The 17,293-nt window shown below is 47.7% G+C and overlaps 1 protein-coding gene and 1 long non-coding RNA gene across 6 annotated transcripts in view; one reads left to right on the forward strand and one right to left on the reverse strand.

Moving 5' to 3' along the window:
• Positions 1–17,293, reverse strand: part of PLD5 (phospholipase D family member 5) — a 394,554-nt gene that overhangs the window by 35,971 nt on the left and 341,290 nt on the right. The gene's annotated exons all lie outside the window — the stretch shown is intronic.
• On the forward strand, positions 810–14,249 carry LOC116575776. Of its 2 annotated transcripts, none has more exons than XR_004279948.1 (4): positions 810–933; positions 10,224–10,309; positions 11,453–11,643; positions 12,312–14,249. It is a non-coding gene; the product is annotated as an uncharacterized LOC116575776 (long non-coding RNA). The 2 variants fall into 2 exon arrangements; XR_004279949.1 differs by having other exon boundaries at positions 11,453–11,550.

A 17,293-nucleotide genomic window follows, 5' to 3' on the forward strand; every position in this document is an offset into this window, starting at 1 on the left:
AATATTTAAGGAGAACTGTGGCCTGCCATTTTGCACTGGGGATCTTACAATTTTTTCCATATTCACTTCCATTTTTATTTATTTCAGAGAGAGAGAGAGAGTGTGTAAGCATGAGCAAGGAGAGGGGCAGAGGGAGAAAGCAGACTCCCCGCTGAGCAGGGAACCTGATCCGGGGCTCAATCCCAGGACCCTGGGATGGTGACCTGAGCCGAAGGCAAATGCATAACTGACTGAGCCACCAGGTGCCCCTGCCTCCATTTTCCATACCAGATCTTCAGGGTCATTTCCTTAGAATATTTTTTCTGTATGAATCCTTACATCACCCAGCAATATAAAGGTAGGGTTTTAAGGGCAGCTTCATGGAATGGTTTAGATCATAGATTCTGAAGTCATGATAAGGAAAATCTGTGTGGTGGCGAACCAATCCAGCAGGGGAATCCCAGTCGCGGCCCCGGGACCATGCTTTGTTCTCTGCCACCCACCCTGCTGGTCGTGGTGCAAGAGTGGCTGGCACAGATACAGAAGCAAAAGTGTATAAACGACCCCCTTTGTGCTCGGGTCTCACAGCTGGAGAGATTACTCTCTCCCGGGCCCACCGCCATGAAACGAGCCTCCAGTCCTCCAGGCTCTCCGAGGGCCGCTCGGGTTTTGGGCCAGGACCCAGTCCAGGTTCGCAACACGTGGCTCCCCCGCCGGCACCATCGCGGCCACCGGTTTGCGGCCGTCGACGCACGAGGGTCGTAAAGGAGAGGGCGCGCTGCCTGGTTTCCGGCAGCCGCCCGCGGGGCGCAGCCGGCCGCTCCGCCGGTCCCGCCCGGACACGGGAGACTCGGCAGGTGAGGACCTGGTCGTGGGGTCGGGTTCCAGTGACGCCCGGGGCCCCACCCCGTCAGGGCAGAAGGGGAGACCGATCTCCTCCCAGAGGTCTCACAGGTACGGACTCGGGGCGGGGGGGGGGGGGTTCCCTCAGGTCAGAAACCCCCGAAAGGGGGACAGGAAAGAACTTCCGAAGGGAAAGGAATTGCGCAGGTCCGGCCTGGGGGGAGGAACCGTAAGAACTTCGGTGTGAAAGTGCGAGCGGATGTGCAGTTCGACCTGGCGGGTCAGGCGGCCCGAGTCCGTGGCTCCACCCTTAGGGCCCCCAGAAGTCCACGGAGTCCGAGTGGGCCCTGACCTGTCTCCGGGGTGACCTCATAGGGTCTAAGGCGAGCCCTTGGGGTGCCAGTTTGGGGTTTATACGGACTCACGGTGGCCAAGAGGCATGCAGGTGTCCCCCAGGAGGGCGGACAGGGGGGCCTGGGCCTGGTCTCTCTGCAGGGACACCCACCCTTTGTCTGTCTCTGCGCCGGCGACACAGGGAAACATCACTATGGGACCAAGGCAGAGTCAACCTACAGTCCCAGACTGTAGGATCAAAATCCGAGAAAGGGGTTTACAGAAGAATATGAAGTTAAAATATATCCTGGCCAACAGAGAACCCTATGTGAGTTAGAATGACCCACCTTCAATGCTGGATGGCCTTCAAAAGGGACATTAGCTGTCCCAGCCACTCATCGGGTTTGGCTCGTTGTAACAGAACACCAAAACACCCTGACTAATTTCTTTACATTGACTCCTGGCTAGGACTTGCCCAGACCCTACCCCCTGGGTGCCATTTGCTTGCAATAGGCAGGGATGGGCCTGGGTCTTAATTGCCTCATCCAAGTGGCCCAAAAAGACCAACAGAAGCCCCAGCCTCTACAGATCCCAGCCAGAAATCTCAAGGCTAAACCGATCCTGTCCCCTCTGTACGCACCCCCAAGGCTGTCTACACCTGGCCGCCTCCAGTTCCAGACACTCCGCCACCATCAGTCTCCCCGGCGCCCCAGGCCCAGAGGATCTACTTTCTCTAAGACCAGCAGCCAGGTTGTTTCCCAGGCTGGGCCAAGTGCCCTCCAAATGCCGGTACAAAAGAAGCAAGAACCAGAGCGGCACCATAAAGACCCGACAGTCCAGCCCGGCCGTTGCATGATGTATTATCAACCTTTCTCCACCACCGACCCCTTCAAGTGGACACACAAGCCCACCTGTTCGATCTGGGAAAGGGTTTCCAGGATGGCTCTGTTGACAGGTCTATAGGGTGAAGAGGCCACAACCACCAAACCGGGGGAACCCAGAACCCCCTCGGCCAGGGATCAATGTGCCCTACTGTAAAGAAAAGAGGCATTAAAATAAAGTATGTCTCAACCAGGGAAAGGCTCCCTGAAAAGGGGGACCTCATAGGCCTTGCAGAAATAGACTGAGGGGAACCAGGCTCTATCCTCCTTGGCCTCTATGAGCTCATGGTTAGAATAAAAATGGGCCAACCAGTGACTTTTACGGTTGATACTGGGGCGGAGCATTCTCTTGTCATCTCCCCAATGGCCCCTTTCAGCAAGAGGACTGCAATCATCCTTGGGGCTACGAGGACACTGGCAATTTGCCAGGCTCGTCAGTGTAAACTCAGGGGCCACCAGGTCCAACATGAGTTCCTCTATATCTATTGCCCGGTCCCCCTCCTGGGCTGAGGCATACTCTCCAAGCTTGGGGTTCAGATAACCTTTCAGCCCACCGGGCACACCAGCCTCCGAATGAACCCAGGGCAAGAGGAGACAGGGTCTCTGGTACTAGCAATTACCACACCAAGGGAAAAAGAATGGAGGCTATTCTGTGCCCAGGCCGAACCGAATGGCCTGCTGGAGTTCAGGTTCACTTCCTTTCAGTATGGAAAGGTACTTCAGAAAGGTACTTCCTTTCAGTATGGTCTAAAGAAAACCCACCCCGACTAGCCCAGAATCGGGCCCCTATCATTGCTGAACTGATCCCGAGAGCCCAACTCCAGAGCAAAGGCAGTACCCCCTCCCACAAGAAGCTAACGTTGGCATTCAAGAGCACCTGGCCAGACTTAAAAAGCAGGTATCCTGATTGAGTGCCAGTCGGCCTGGCATACCCCACTCCTGCCAGTCAAGAAGCCAGGAGGGGATATCGACCAGTTCAAGACCTCTGCCCATCAACAAGGTCGCTGTCTCCCTGCATGCAGTCGTCCCAAATGCACGCGCCCTCCTCCAGGACGTGAATGACCTCCAGTGACGGCACAGAAGGCACAAAGGACGGAATCTCAGGGAGGAAGACCTAAATCTGCCAACAACAGGTCTGATACCACGGTTTCCTCCTCACCCAAGAGAAGAGAGAACTAGGGCCAGAGAAAGAAAGCCACCATCTCCTTGCCACAGCCCCAGAAAAGGGCCTACGAGAATTCCTGGGGCCTGCAGGATTCTGCCGCATCCAGATTCCTGAGTTCTCAGCAATAACAAGAACCCTCCGTGATCTCTTAGGGGGACCAAATCGAAAACCCCTGCCTGGACTGAGAAAGCAGAAGCCGCCTTCACAGAGATTAAGGCTGCCCTCAGCGGGCTCTAGCCCTAGCCCTACCAAATATAGAAAAACCCTTCAATCTTGTTGTACATAAAAAAAGACAGCGCTCGGGGTACTTACCTAGACAGTTGGGCCTTGACAATGGCCAGCTGCCCATCTGTCAGAGAGACCGGACTCTGTGGCAGCAGGATGGTGCCCGCGCCTCAGGGCACTGGCAGTCACAGTCCTACTCATTAAGGAGGCAGACAGGCTCACCCTGGGACAAGAACTTAACACCCAGGTCCCTCATGTGTTCCTTATGAACACACAGGGGCACCACTTCCTTTCCAGCTCCCGGCTAGCACAGTACCAAGGGCTCCTCTGGGAGAATCCATAGGTCACCCTCGGAACAGTAAGGACATTAAACCCAGCAACCTCTCTCCCCAGGGAAGAGGGGGAACTAGACCATGACTGCTCTGAGGTAACTGATAAAGTCTATGTGAGCTGTCCAGACTTACAGGATTAAACCATAAAGAATCCAGAGCTCACGCTGTTCGGCAATGGCAGCAATTACCACAAGAGGGTGCCCAGAAAGCGGGTTATGCAGTGACCATGACCAAGGAAATTACCTAGAAGCTAAGTAAGGCATTACCAGCTGGACGGTCAGCACAACGGGCTGAACTATACGCCTTAGTCCGAGCCCTCACCCTCAGTGAAGACAAGCGGGTCACCATCCACACTGACTATCGGTACATCGTCCCTACTGTGCGTCTACAGGGGACCATCTACAAGGAGAGGGTCCTCCTAACTGGTGCAGAAAAAGCTATCAAAAACTTTTTCTTCAAAAGAAGAGATACTAAAACTCCTTAAAGCCATCTGGCTTCCAAGAGAAGCAGCAATCCTGTACTATAAGGGACCCCAGAAAGGAGACGACCCTATAGCATGGGGAAATCATCTGGCAAAAGAGGCTGCCAAGACCACAGCCAGTAAGGACACTGACAGAGCTCCTTCCCTCACCATGGCCCTGACACCCCCAGAAGAAGTTCCTCCGGCCAGTTACACTAAGAAGAAAAAAAAGGCCCACCATTTTTTTTAGTCAGGGGCCACCCTGACTAAAAAGGGGTGATGGGTGATGCCAGATGGGCACGTCTTCATCCCAACAGCAACAGGAAGGCATCTAGTCAAGAAATACCATTGACTCACCCACCTGGGAAAAACTGCATTAGAGGCCCTTCTCCAGAAGCATGGCTGCATCCACCAGCTGCCAGCACTGCGCTGAGCAACCAGTGAGTGGTGTGTGACAAGTGCTAAAAAATAATGCCCAGCCTGCTCTGCGGCCCCCACCAGGTGTCCAGAGTTTGGGAGTAACCCCTTTCAAAGAGCTAAAAAGAGACTTCACAGCCGTGCAGTCAAGCAGGGGTTCAGATGTCTCCTAGTTAATAGTATACACATTCCTGATTAAAACTCTTCAAAGTATAGGGATAGAGGGAATATTCCTCAACTTCAAAAAACTGATCAATGAAAAACCTACAGTGAATATCATTCTCAATGGGGAAAAGCTGACAGTCTTCCCATTGAGATCAGGAACATAAGGTTGCCCACTCTCACCACTGTTGTTCAACATAGTACTAGAAGTCCTAGCAACAGCAATCAGACAACAAAAAGAAATAAAATGTATTCAAATTGGCAAAGAAGAAGTCAAACTCTCTCTCTTCGCAGGATGACATGATCCTTTATATGGAAAACCCCAAAGACTCTAGCCTCAAACTACTAGAACTCATACAGCAATTCAGTAATGTGGCAAGATACAAAATCAATGCACAGAAATTAGTTGCTTTCTTATACACTGAAAATAAAAATATAGAAAGGGAAATTAGAGAATCGATTCCATTTACTATAGCACCAAGAACCATAAGATACCTTGGAATAAACCTAACCAAAGAGGTAAAAGATCTATACTCCAGGAACTACAGAACACTCATGAAAGAAACTGAAGACACAAAAAGATGGAAAAGCATTCCATGCTCATGGATCAGAAGAATAAACATTGCTAAAATGTCTATACTGCCCAGAGCAATCTATACTTTCAATGCCATCCTGATCAAAATTCCACCAGCATTATCCAAAGAGCTGGAACAAACAATCCTAAAATGTGTATGGAACCAGAAGAGACCCTGAATCACTAAGGAAATGTTGAAAAAGAAAAACAAACCTGGCATCATGTTGCCTGATTTTAAGCTTTACTACAAAGACAGCATAGTACTGGCACAAAACCAGACACATAGACCAGTGGAACAGAGTAGAGAACCCAGATATGGACCCACAACTCTATGGTCAAATAATCAACAAAGCAGGAAAAAATATCCAGTGGAAAAAAGACAGTCTCTTCAATAAATGGTGCTGGGAAAAATTGAACAGCTATGTAGAGAAGAATGAAACTCGACCATTCTCTTACACCACACACAAATATAAACTCAAAATGGATGAAAGACCTCAATGTGAGGCAGGAATCTATCAAAATCCTAGAGGAGAACATAGGCAGTAACCTCTTCGACACTGGCCACAGCAACTTTCAAGACATGTCTCCAAAGGCAAAGGAAACAAAAGTGAAAATGAACTTTTGGGACTTCAGCAAGGTAAAAAGCTTCTGCACAGCAAAGGAAACAGTCAACAAAACAGAGAGGCAATCCACAGAATGGGAGAAGATATTCACAAATGACACTACAGACCAAGGGCTGATATCCAGGATTGATAAAGAACTCCTCAAACTCAACACCCAAAAAACAATCACGTCAAAAAATGGGCAGAATACCTGAACAGACACTTCTCCAAAGAAGACATACACATGGCTAACAGACACATGAAAAAATGTTCATCATCATGAGCTATCAGGGAGATTCAAATCAAAACCACACTGAGATACCACCTTATACCAGTTAGAATGGCCAAAATTAGCAAGGTAAGTAACAACAAGTATTGGAGAGGATGTGGAGAAAGGGTAGCCCTCTTATACTGTTCGTGGGAATGCAAGCTAGTACAGTCACTCTGGAAAACAGTGTGGAGATTCCTTAAGAAATTAAAAATAGAGCTACCCTATAACCCTGCAATTGCACTACTGGGTATTTATCCCCAAAGATACAGATGTAGTGAAAAAGGCCATCTGTACCCCAATGTTCATAGCAGCAGTGACCACAGTCGCCAAACTGTGGAAGGAGCTGAGATGCCCTTCAGCAGATGAATGGATAAAGATGTGGTCCATATATACTATGGAATATTATGCCTCCATCAGAAAGGATGAATACCCAACTTTTGTATCAACATGGACGGGACTGGAGGAGATTATGCTGAGTGAAATAAGCCAAGCAGAGAGAGTCAATTATCATATGGTTTTGATCTGTGGAGCATAAGGAATACCACGGAGGATGTGAGGAGATGGGGAGGAAAAGTGAATTGGGGGAAATCAGAGGGGGAGATGAACCATGAGAGACTATGACTCTGAGAAACAAACTGAGGGCTTTGGAGGGAGTGGGGTAGGGGGCTGGGTGAGCCTGGTGGTGGGGATGAAGGAGGGCACGGACTGCATGGAGCACTGGGTGTGGGGCACAAACAATGAATGCTGGAACGCTGAAAAAATAAAATTAAATTTTAAAAAATAGTATACACATTCTCTGGATGGGTCAAAGCCTTCCCGAACAGGACAGAGTGAAGCCAGGAAGGAGCCAAAGTTCTCTTATGGGAGATTCTGCCCCAGTCCAGCCCGCCATTCACAAACCACGGTAACGATGGGCCCACATTTGTAGTAGACCCTGCACAGGTCTTAGCCAAGTCTCTCAACGTCACTTGGGGGCTGCACACTGCCTTCCGGCCCCAAAGCTCAGGGAAAGTAAAGTGAATGAATCGCACCCTCAAGGGAACCTTAGCCAAGTTTTGTCGGGAGACTAGCCTCCCAAGGCCAAATCTGCCACCCCCGGCCTCCGGCATGCCCACTGCACACCCGGGACGCTAAGTTACTCCCCTTTCGAATTAGTGTATGGACCAGCTCCCCTGTGCAGTTGGGGAGTCTTCCAGGAAACTTACATCAGATTGGAGAAAAAGAAGTAAAAAAACAACTTCCGGTCCGGGGGCCACCCTAAATAAATGACAAAGTCGCACCACTGAGAGGCCCCGGTCTCTGCAGGGTCCCAGGTGCACGCCTTCCAGGCAGGAGACTCAGTGTGGGTCAAAAACTAGAAAAGGGACCCCCTCAAACCACAGTGGACAGGGCCTCCCTCTTTGTTCTAACCACCCCTACTGCCTGTAAGGTCTCCTGTGTCACCTGTGGCTCCACCAATCCAGAGTGAATAAAAGCCCATCCCTCAGACAAAGAGCCAGAGCAATGGCAAGTCAGCCAAACTCCACACACCCGCTCCAGCTTCACCTCCGACGAGACCCCACCGACTAAGGGACACCTGCTTGCTGTGCTCCCAAGTTCTCACCGGCACGATACCCATCATCTTAGGGGTCAGACTCGACTCTGTTGCCCCTTCTGGCTGGACTTTCCCCCAGAGACTTGCCATTACTGCTGTTTCTTGGGTGACCATAGGGTGTTGTACTGTATACTTCCTTGTCCACAGGTTGGATCTGCTGTCCAGCTAGCCGCGATGGCGCCCTCTAACTAAGCCGGGGACCCTCCACTTCTGCTGGCCCTCTGCTGTCTACTCCTAAGTGCATTTCACTATGGTCTTTCTGAGCCCAGTCAGTCCCGGTCATCTGCTGCCTGGGGTGTTGTTCCTCCCCACTGCCTTTAGCCTGCCCGACCTGGCAGGGGGGCAAAGTCTCGCATTACCACTACTGGAAAGTGGCTCCCTTGGCGCCTCCTCCTCGTCAGCCCCCTCCTCATAGTAGCATTTGGTCCTCGTATTTTTAATGCCTTTACCGGGTCCACACTGCTCAGATTGCCAAGACCAGACTCCAGCTGCACCTGACTCCCTGTTGCCCCGTAGATGATAAAGATGATGTCCTCTAAACCAGGTGTTTAAAGGGGCATGGAGGGGGGAATAATAAGGAAAATCTGGGTTCTGAGGTGGCCGACCAATCCAGCAAGGGAATCCCAGTCCCGGCCCAGGGCCATTCCAGGTTTTCCCCTGCCCCACCGGCCACGGCCACAAGAGTGGCACAGATACAGAAGTAAAAGTGTACAAACTGCCCCTTTGTTCGTGCTCGGGGCTCAGACCTTGAGAGATTACTCTCCTTGGGGCCTGCTGGCATGAAATAAACCTCCGACCCTCCAAGGTCTCCCAGGGCTGCTTGGTTTTTTGGCCAGGATGCAGTCCAGGTTCCATAATAGTCAGACTGCCTGGAATTATGTTCAGTTCTATGGCTTTCTATCTGCATGATTTTGTTGGACAAGACACATAATCTCTGGGCCTCATTCTCCTTCTACAAAACGGAGTTAAGAGTACTTATTCCACACACCTGCTAGATGCTTTTAAAATGGTCAGGACATTTAAAAGGCTCAGAACAGCGCCTATGACTTGGCACACACAAATAATTTGTTAACAATACACAAGAAGTGACTCCTATGAACACGGCACAAGCCTCAAGAAGAATGCACCAATACACCCCTGCGACGCAGAGACCATAGAAGGATTTCTTCCACTTCTCGCAATGCACAGATGAAGGGGGGAAAGCTCAGGCACACAGGCAAAGACATTTGCCCCAAGTGGGAGACCTAGCCAGCAACAGGTTGAGAATATGAACGCAGGTTTCTGACCTTCGATGCTGCACACCCAGAACACAGCAGCGCCAGCTTCATCTGCGTCCGGCTCACTTTGTGAACGTTACAGATGCTTTCTCATTCAGTCAATGACAGCGACACAGTAACACATGGATCATACACGAACAACACAAGGATGCGTGTTCTGAGATCTGAATACCCAGGGATGGGTGTGCTAGGGACACCTGAGTCCGCTGATGTTAAACTCCCTCCTACCCCTTCCTCCAGCTGCCCCCTGAAGACTCTACTCAAGAACAAAGAAGACGTTACCTGCTGCAGAGGACCCCCTAGGATTCCTCCAGTATGTCCTGGAGGTCTTTCCCCCTGCATCTACACGTGCCTGGCTTCATTCTACCAGCCCACAGTGGCTACAGAATGAGGCATACATGCTACTTCACCTGCAGATAGACTTGCCATATTTTTCTCTAATGCAAGACATAAAGCAATGAGCATCCTTGATCATCTGTCTTTGTGCATGTGTGCAAGTACTCCTTTAGTATAGCTTCCTAGCACTGGATGTACAAACACATTCAGGGCAATTAGAGGCTATAAAGTGGGCAAAGGCAGAGCAGAAGGGGCGTGTTGGGCATGTACAAAGGTACTGTGGCTCGTGGGGGGTGGGATATGATCAGAGCTGGGAGGCTAAAGCAGAGTGAGCTAGGGAGAACATGTGAGTGTGTAGATGTGTTTTTCTGGGTAAAACTGTAGGGACGTGGATAGCAGATCCTCAGGGCCTTCGAGCCGGAATAAACAGCTTAACATTATGCTGAAGGTTATGGGGAAGCAGGCAGTGAGGGTAGGGGCATGACCAGGCAGTGAATTGGAAAGTTCTCCTGGGCTGTGGTGTGGAGACAGAAGACAGGGTGAGGGACCTGGGGCGTTCAGTCCCCAGGCCTTGGCAGGAGCCAGGTACAAGACTTACATGTTCCTCTGTGGTTACCAATCTCGGAGATTTCAAAAAATTGTCCAGGGTAATTGCCAGTGATCGCTAATCTTATTTAACCTTGAAGACAGAGCCCACCCCACTGTTTGCTGACAGGGTGTCAGGAACATTCAGCTCTGCATCTGACCTTCACGCTTTTTTACCTTTTTGCAGACTGAATCAACACTGCCACTCTATCTTCTCCAGGGAAGCCTCGAGCATTTCACTTGAGCATCTCAACTTTTATACTGGTTTAGCAGGTATGAAATCAGGCTTTTTGTCTGGGGTAGGAGTGGGGGGTGGAGAAGCTGAGCTCTGGCTCCCATGTGGGTAAGTAGCTGTCCCCAAGACCTCCAGGCGGCCCCTGTTCTCTGCCTTGCCTGAGGCCCCCATCAGGCAGGAGGGAAGGAAGTGAGGGGGGAGGGGAGGGAAGTGGGGAGGTGGGAGAGAGGGAGGGAGGGAGAGAGATGGGGAGGGAGGGAGAGAAGGGGGAAGAAAACAGCAGTGCTGGACCTGAGGCCAAAGAGGGTGGATAGAAGTCTAAATCTTCCACCACCCAGACACAGGGCCTTAGGGAAATCATCCCGTTTTCAGTCTTGGTCTGCTCCCCTGAGCAGTGAGGAGGCTGGGTTCATCAAGTCCACAAGGGTCTTTCGGCCTTGCCCTCTAGGGATTCAGGACATCCATGTCTTGGCCACCTTCATCCCCCCTTCCATGCCCTATCAACCCCGTTAGTGCTGCTTGGAGAAGGTGCTTGTGTGACAGGATGACTTCCTCTCGGCTCTTGCATGACGGTGGCTAGTGACCCTCCCTGGTTTTATTTATTTTTTTTAAAGATTAACTTATTTATTTGAGAGAGAGGAGGAGTGTGAGTGTGGGGAGGCAGGGGAGAGGGACAGAGAGAATCTCAAGCAGACTCCCCGCTGAGCGCAGAGAAAACGAGGGGCTGGATCTCACAACCTGAGCCGAAACCAAGGGTCGGACCCTTCACGGACTGAGCCACCCAGGCACCCCGTCCCTCCTAGATTTTAAATTCAGACAAGGCACATTGTATCTTAGTCCTGCAGTTTGCTTCAGATTGCTTCCTGAAATCCTGTAATTACCTAATTCTTACATTTCAGTTTATTGTGCGATGAGGGCAATGCTGATCTCTAAGGTTTGCTGTCAGAATTTAATAATAATCGTAATTTTGACAGCCAGTATTGATGGAGTGTTTAGTTGACGTGCATCCTGTGTTGAATAGTGCCCCCTCCCCGCAAATGCATTTCCACCTGGAGTCTGTGAATGTGACCTTGAGAAATATGGTCTTTGCTGCTGCAATCCTGATGAAGTCCTACTGAATTATGGTGGGCCCTAAATCGAGTATGACTGGCATCCTTATAAGAAGAGGAAAATTTGTACAGACACACAGGGAGATGGCTCTGTGAAGACAGATTGGAGCGACACACTACAAGCCAAGGAACGCTACGGATTGCCGGCAACACCCGGAAGCTAGAAGGAGGTGAGGAAAGATTCCCCCGCTAGAGCCTTCAGAGAGAGCATAGCTCTGCCGACACCTTGACTTCACACTTCTAGCCTCCAGAAGTGTGACTGGGTAAGTACATTCCTGCTCTCTGAAACCACCAAGTATGTAATTCATTCTGGCAGCCCTACGTGTTAAACGTATAGGGCGCCTCACTGACTCTCACCTTGATAGTGCGTCTGGTAGACAGTGTTCATCCTCATTCTACACAGGGGAATGGAGGCTGTGATAGTTATTTGCTCACTGGTAAATGACACAGCTGAGATTTGAACTTGGGTCTAACTCAGAAGCCTGCATGCCTAACCGTTATGCTAATAACCCCACTTAGCACATGGTTAGAATTCAATCCATGGGACCTATTATTAATTCTGTGATGCCTTTTCTGGTCAACCTGTTTCCCGCTTTGTCTAGTACTATACCTGGTCCCTATTTCTAATGGGGCATGTTTTATACTGTATCATAGTTTAAAAAAATTGTATACGTCTGTCTGTTTCCCCTAAGTGACTCTGTAGTCTCCAAAGACACTATATCAGCTTCCAATTTTTTTTTTCCAGTGCTGGATTATGGTACTTGCCCGGAAAATGTTTATTGAACGAATGCCTGGCCTTTGAAATGAGTGAATGGTGGAGAAATATGAAAACAAGTTCCCTTCTGAATTCAGGAGCCTAGCTCTAGGTCAGCCTCATGCCCTCTGATCTTGAGCAAATGAATTTAACACAAATCTCTTTTCTGATGTTAAGGGAGCAGAAAACCTGGAGATGGCCATGCCCAGAGACCCACCTGGAAGATTCACAAGCATGGTTCTCCGTGATCTGTATCAGTGGCAGCGCTCACACTGGTCAGTGGGCTAACTGTCCTCTACATGTGCCTCCCACATCTGCCAGCACCGGGGCACAGAGACCAAGATGAGCTCATCTTTTGAATGCTGACTGCCTTAAAAGAGTCCACACTATCCAACACACAATGGAGTCAGAGATAGAATACCACTGAAAGCAGAAATTCAGAGAATCATTTGATTTTTGTCATTGAAAAGTGAACTCATCAGCCATTATTCACTTCTGGTATGCTCGAATCTTGTTGGTGTCCTTTGTTGTTGTTTTTTTCCTTCCACATCAGACCTGTAGTGTTTTTTGGTTAATTGCTCACATATAGCAAACATGTATGTTTGGAGATATCTGATCAAAGGTTGAATAAGAATGTCATTGCTTCCCTGTCCACATTTTTCTCAAGAACAGATGTCCCCTAGTTTTCAGGTGAGGTTATATCCTCTCTGCTGTGGTTGGGGGTAGATCAAAGCTTTCAGTAGTTGGGGAACAAAGCCACTTCCCTCCCACTCCCTGTCATTCTCCACCGACTCTTTCCTGATGCGTGGAATGATATTAAATGCGCTCCCAAACACTGCTTCAAGCTCTCATAACTGTGATGGAAGACAACCACTCTTTAGTATGATACAGCATGACTAATACGGGTAAGCATTAATGTGAAATTTGACATCTGGAAGGGTGCCAGGATGGTAATTCTGATAGCCTTTTCCTGCAAATGAGAGGCCTCTCAATATGACCTAATGGGGACACATTAGGTCTAGAAGAAGCTCAGAAGACAGACTAGCTCTACCCGGGGCTTGGCACTGAACTCATCTGTGAATGGGTAAGCATCAGAGAATTGCTATGAAAAAAAAAAAAAAAGGAACAAAATGCACGTAGAACGTTTTTCTTAGTGCCTGGCTCAAACAGTGTTAGCTTCAGCTGCACCAGGATCCCGCTCTTCTGCTGAGAAGGGATGAGAAGGTTGTCTCTGCTGTAGTCTTGCTTGAAAGGGGCACAGGTTTGTTTGAATCAAAGAAGAGAGGCGGCAGAATTCTTTCTATGTGAACAACTATGCTTTAACCACCAACAGATTCCAGACACTTTAGTCACAACTGTGAGGGCACGGAGTCATTCCTCAGAGACCACTGGTGGCGGGCACTCGGGGTCAGAAAGGTCACAACAGAATGGCTATTTCAAATGTATGAAATACAACATTTTCACTTGCTTCTCAAGGTCAGCTCTTGCTGGTCTTAAATGTAAGCCTTCCTCAGATGGTGTTGGGGGTGGCAAAAGCAGAGCCTACTAGCTGGAAAAAATGGGTGATAGTGAAACAAGAAGGTGCCCCTGGATAGAGCTGAAGCAGGATCCCACAGGGAAAAGGAGTCCACGGAGATGAGACCACCATGGGCTAACGTCAATGGCTGGGAAGCGTCTCCGTGGGGCCGGGAGAACGACTGAAGGTTTGGGGCAAGGCAGGGATGAAGTAGAGTGGTCGTACGAGCTTTATGTGGACTTCTCCACTGAAGTCTCAAATCTGGACATGCAGGGTGTTTGTGAAAGTGTTTAGCCTGTTCATGAAGGAAGACCTAGTGGAGGGACAGTGACCTTCCTTGGACCTTCCCTGCATTACCTGAGTCTGTGGAACTCAGTGCTCACACCTTTGAAGCCAACTGCCCCTAGAAGTCACCCTACTGAGGAGCCAGCGTTAGAGTAATAATGAAAGGCTCTGGTCATTGGGTTTCCAGGGAATTTTATCATTTTCAATAAATTGTTTTAAAAAAATTTTATCTAATGTTTAAATTACCAACTAGGTCTCACCAATGTGGATATACAGGAAACATACCTCCACATAATAAAGGCCATCTATGAAAAACCCATAGCTAACGTCACACTCAGTGGTGAAAAACTGAGAGCTTTTTCTCTAAGGTCAGGAACAAGACAAGGACATCCGCTCTTGCCACTTTTATTCAACATAGGACTAGAAGCCATAACCACAGCACTTGGATAAAAAAAAAGAAGAAAAGGCGTCCATATTCGTAAAAAAGAGTTAAACTTCATTATTTGCAGATGACATGATACTATAACACAGAAAACCCTAGACTCCACCAAAAACTAATAGATGAATTCAGTAAAGTTGCAGAATGCAAAATTAATAACCAGCATTTCTATACACTAATAAGACTAGTAAGAAAGTAGCAGAAAAAGAAATTAAGAAAACAACTCCATTTGCAAGTGCACCAAAAAGAATAAAATAACCAGGGATAAACTTAACCAAGGGGGTGAAAGGCCTGTACTCTGAAAAGCTATAAAACACTAATGAAAGAAAGATCACACAAATAAATGCAAAGACACTCATGTTCATGTTGTTAAAATGTTCATACTACCCAAAGCAATCGACAGATTCAATACAATCCCTATCAAAGTGCAAACAGCATTTTTCACAGAACAAGAATAAATAATACTAAAATCTGCATCGAAGACAAAAGACCCTGAATTGCCAAAGCAGTCTTGAAATAGAAGAACAGAGCTGGAAGCATCACAAGCCCAGACATCAAGATACACTACGAAGCTGTGGTAATCAAAACAGTACGGTATGGACACAAAAATAGACACAAAGATCAAGGGAACAGAATAGAGGATCCAGAAATAAACCCACACTTCTGTGGTCAATTAACTCATGACAGTGGAGGCAAGAATACATAATAGGGAAAGACCATCTCTTCATTAAATGGTACTGGGGAAGCTGGGCAGCTACATGCAGAAGAATGAAACCAGACCATTTTCTTTCATCATACACAAAAATAAACTCAAAATTCATGAAAAACCTAAATATGAGACCTGAAACCATATTACTCCTAGAAGAAAACCCAGGCAGCAATCGCTCTGACACTGATTATTACAACATGTTTCTGTTTCTTAAGGCAAACAAACGCAAAAAATAAACTAGTGGGACCTCCAGATAAAAAGCTTTTGCACAGTGAAAGAAACCATCTACAAAACAAAAAGACAACCTACTGAATGGGAGAAGATATTTGCAAATGATAAATCCTATAAGGGTTTGGTCCAAAATACATAAAGAACTTATACAACTCAACACCCAAAACCCCAAACAATCCAATTTAAAAAGGGACGGAGGACCTGAATAGACATTTTTCCAAGGAAGATATATAGATGGCCTACAGACACATAAAGAGAGGCTCCGCACCACTATTCATCAGGGAAATGTAAACCAAAAGCACAAAACGGTATCACTTTACATCTGTCAGAATGGCTAAAATTAAAAAAAAGATAAACGATAAATGTTGGAGAAGATGAGGGGGAAAAGGAACATTCACACACTGGCGGGAATGTAAATCGGGGCAGCTGCTATGGAGAACAGTATAGAGATTCTTTAAAAACTTAAGAACAGAACTATCTTACGATGCAGTAATTTCATTATTTGCTACTTACCCAAAGAAAATTAAAATGTTAATTTGAAAAGGTATATGCATGCCTGTTTATTGCATTATGTACAATAGCTCAGATATGCAAGCAACCTGTGTCCTCTGACAGATGAATAAGAAAGATGTGAATAGAAACACACACACACACGTATGTCTGTCTGTCTGTCTGTATAATGGAATAGTACAAAGCCATAAAAAGGGATGAGATGGAGTCATTTGAGACCAAGAGAGTATTTGGCTAAGTGAAATAAGTAAAATACTTTTCTGATATGTGGCAGAGCTCACATGGGACCCAGTATGTTTGGTGTCCTTAATCTGTTTCTTTCCATTGCATCTCCTGCCGTAGGCTGTCTGCACCACTATATCCCTGGGGGGAATATCCCTAGCACTTTCTTCCATTTAAAAAAGAATATTTTTCTCTAAAGAGGGGTTCGCTTGCTCTGTTAACCTCAGGACACTTCTATCAAACAGTATCTGGAGCTAGAGGCTGGAGATCACCCACTAGAGGAGTTTGTGAATGTAAACATGGGTATCTAAACACGATCTGATGCTTGACGGAGGCATGGAAGGTGCAGGGAAAGAAGCTGTACTTGAAACGGAGTGTCACACCAGGCTTGGATTCTTGCTAAAGTCAATGGACAATGTTGTTTTCAAGATTCAGTCCAATTTCCCACAGAATATGACAGGAAACTTGGCAGGATTCCTCTGGGAAATCCAGGAGGATGAAAACAGATGTTTCATGAAAACCAAATGAGAGCAAATCTTTGTCAAACGTTTGGGCTTAGGGACCAGATATAGCATTAACATTGTGGTTCTCTAACTCTCAAGCTGTATGACTTTGGACTAGCTCATCAACTTCTTTACGCCCCCGAGACAGACAGAAGCAGTTCTTGACATCTGGAAGCTGGCACATAACTGCCAACTTGGCCTCGATAGTTCCAGGAGTGGCCTGGCACTCACAGCTGTGTCTTGGTGTTCTCTTGTTAAACATAAGCCATTTCTAGTGCACTAACATCAAAACAAAAACAGGACCACTCCATGATCATGTCTAGACACAGACAAAACCAAGAGCACTGTCCAAATCACAAAAATGACCAACGATCCCCCCATATGAGTGACTGCTGCTTCTTTATTAACTACAATTTTAGCCTCACTGGATTCCCTCGCTCAAATAAATGAGTCTTATGGAGAGACCCAACCATAAAATTCCCCCCTACTTCCTGACAGCATTCAGTCCTAAGCCAAGCCCTGCTTCCTAAATCCTCCCACAAATCACATAAGCCCTAATCCCATAAGTCCTAGGACCTGATTATTGAGACAGCCCACGTTTTGTCACAGTGTGTACTCTCCCTTGTAACAAGCAACTTCTTCAGCTTCACTTGGCTGGTCTTTGGCTGGAGGGCAATGCCACCACCTTATTCCCATGACAACTACCTCACAGGATTTTTACGCACAGACAGTTCGGTGTAGCAG

Source organism: Mustela erminea, chromosome 17 (genome assembly GCF_009829155.1).
Source record: "Mustela erminea isolate mMusErm1 chromosome 17, mMusErm1.Pri, whole genome shotgun sequence".
In the NCBI taxonomy this organism is placed as follows: Eukaryota; Metazoa; Chordata; class Mammalia; order Carnivora; family Mustelidae; genus Mustela; species Mustela erminea.